We start from the raw sequence: 2,843 nt of genomic DNA, 5'->3' as shown, positions 1-2,843 counted from the left end.
CCGGAAAGGCGCGGGCGGGGCGGGGCGGGGCGCGGCAGGTGGCGGCGGGCGAGCGCACCTGAGGCGGGAGCGGCTCCGCGGCCGCCGTCCAGGAGCTTCGTCGGTCTGTCGAGCGAAATCGGAATTAATTTTGCCAAGTTTTGGGTCCTGGTCGGAGTAGCGGAGCGCTCCGCCCTGTTGCTGTGCCACGTTGGGAGCTGTGGCAAGGGGCAGAGGAGAGAGGCGTCATGTTCTCTCCACGGCAGCAGCTGGGGCGAGATGAGCTTTAGCTTGTCCCGAAACCTTTGTGGGGTGAGATGCCAGAACCAATTAACCTCATGGTCAAATCCAGGGAAATTAGATTTCCTTAATTCTGATTCTTCCTAAGTTGTTTGATTATCATGACGGACAAGTCTTGGCAATTGGTTTTTTCCTGCCAACGGCATCTTGTTGTCTATAGTATCAGACACTGCTCAGATTTGGCATAATAATGACCCCCTGAACGCTGTCCCTTCTTGCTTACTGTGCGCAGCGTGGCTCAATGCTTGACAGTGTTATGACTGAAATTTTGTGCCGTCTCTACCTTAATACCCGGGGCCAACTATGATCTGGTTAAATATCCTAAACTCCAGTCTAAGTATGAGGCTTGTCTGGCTTATCTTCACGTGGGACTGGAATTCCAAGGCATAGTAACTGAAAGGTAACAGGACGGTCATTCAAATTTGAGGCAGAACCACCTCTCTAAATGGCCACACAAAGAATCCATAAGGATGAAGATCCTGAAAGCAGCTGCAGTCAAGGCATTGTGAGAGTGAAGGGAACTAGCAGTAATTGCTGGTCTTAAGTAATTGGATCATTGAGATTTCATCTAGACAGAAGATTGAATCCCTAGGTCTGGTTAGTTCAGCTTAGGAAGGGGAGAGCCACAGAAAGATAAAGCTAGACAACCCAAAAAGGAGGCACTACACTGTATAATGCTTTTTTGTCTGACTAGAGAGCCTGGTGAACAGAAAACAATAGGACCATGAAGTTTCTAAATTGCAGCTCTCATAAGACATCCCAGCTGCATTTCTAAATCAAAACATTTTCTGTGTCCCATCCTCCATCATAAAAGTACACAGGAAAAAAACATTTCTGCTGCCAGTAATACACAACACTGGCAGGTCACACTTCTCCCTTACTGTAGTTAGCCTTTTAGTTCAGTGGGATAGGTTAGGTAACAGAAGGCTTTATTGAAATTTTGAAGGCTTTCTGCCAAGAAAGTTCAGGTGCATGAAAACTAATAACAGCTGAAAGTTTAAAAAGCGGATTATGTATTTACTCATTGTTTCCAGACTAATTCTAACTTCACTGGGTAAATTGTGGGCCTGCATGAATACTTGTTCCTGTGTAGAGAATGACAGAGACAAGCAGCTGATGATGGAGAAAACAGTGAGACTTGCTTTTTTTCTTTGTCAGGGCAGTGCTGCATTAAGGTTATCTTGTGGCTATGGTTCTAGAGCAGAAACCATACCAGGGTCCTGATCATCTTTTCAGCGACTTGTGTGCCATTCTATTTACTTTAAGAGGAGTTTTATATGTAGAACTATTGGACAATTGGGTCTTAGATAAGTACAGGGAGCTTTGCTTACATCAACAGGATTATAAATCCACCAGATCAGGAGTCAGGAAGGAATTTCCCTCACGAGCGTAAAGTCAACAACATAATCAGGACAAGGGAACAATCTGCCAGCACACAGAGAAAGGAATTGTTAGGACCAGCTGGGTGTATATTACACACACAATTTCATTCAATTCTAGTGGAAACATATTTTGGGACTGTATTCTTTCAGGGTTTTGTTCTTTTCTTCCTCCCCTACCGTGCCAAGAGTCACTCGGAGGATGATCATGCAGAAGTGCAAAAAAATCACTGAAACTCTCTATGTATAGAGGATTACCATGTGCAATTAACTGACTGGAAAGTAAATTAAGGTCAGTAGAGGCTAAATATATTTCAGAAAATGAAAAAAAAACCAAAACCCCCACCCTATTTCTCAGACTCAATAGACTAAGTCCCTGAGAGCACAAATAGTAAATGAAATTTTTTAAAAATTACAAGAATAATTTTATTTATGTGCTTGTTAAGAAAGAATCTAGCCTGTTTATTTGAATCCACTCATTTCAGGGAAATTTCCCATCTTTATTTAAATAGATGTATTTTTCTAATGGAAATGATGAGCCAAGAGAGAAGACAAGACTAACCAGCAAAAGGCAGCATTTGCAAAATCAGTGTACAACATAAAGGTGGACTGAGCCATAAGGCATCTGCCTCTCTATGAACACTATATGGGAACAAGTGTCTGTTTTGTTGCAGGGATTACCATAGAGCTCATTCACTCTGGGAAAGGTGAGGTTCAGGTGATATGACCTATGCAGAAAGGAGGGACAACAGCAGATTTAGGTGATCTTATGTGCAAACATCAGGAGAGAAGGAGAATTAAGTATCAAATTATGAAATGGTATTTTTGCCTGCCTATAATATAATTTGGAGCAGTCACCTGATATCCACAGATGTTTGGTTTTTCCTTTTGACCTAGCTTTGAAATATGCCCCTTACACATGAAGACATTAACTTTTCATTTTGTACAGAATAAGAAGTTACCTAGCAGCAGTCCTGTAAACATGATGCTGTCATCCTTCTGAGAATAATTGAAAATTCTTCCTTCAGCAGAGGGATGTTAGAAAATTTTGCCCTGATTTCTGTACCAGTTCCTTTTAGCACTGCTTTTCCCACTGTGTAGTAGCGCAGGCTCATATCCTTATTTCTGCACTTCTCAGAAATCAGGATATGAGCCAACTTCACACTGCTCTTGCACAGAATGGAA

Source organism: Corvus kubaryi, unplaced genomic scaffold (genome assembly GCF_017639235.1).
Source record: "Corvus kubaryi isolate FWS band 111438036 unplaced genomic scaffold, C.kubaryi_AGA036_p1.0 137, whole genome shotgun sequence".
Lineage (NCBI taxonomy): Eukaryota > Metazoa > Chordata > Aves > Passeriformes > Corvidae > Corvus > Corvus kubaryi.
Note: the sequence above shows the minus strand (reverse complement) of the source record.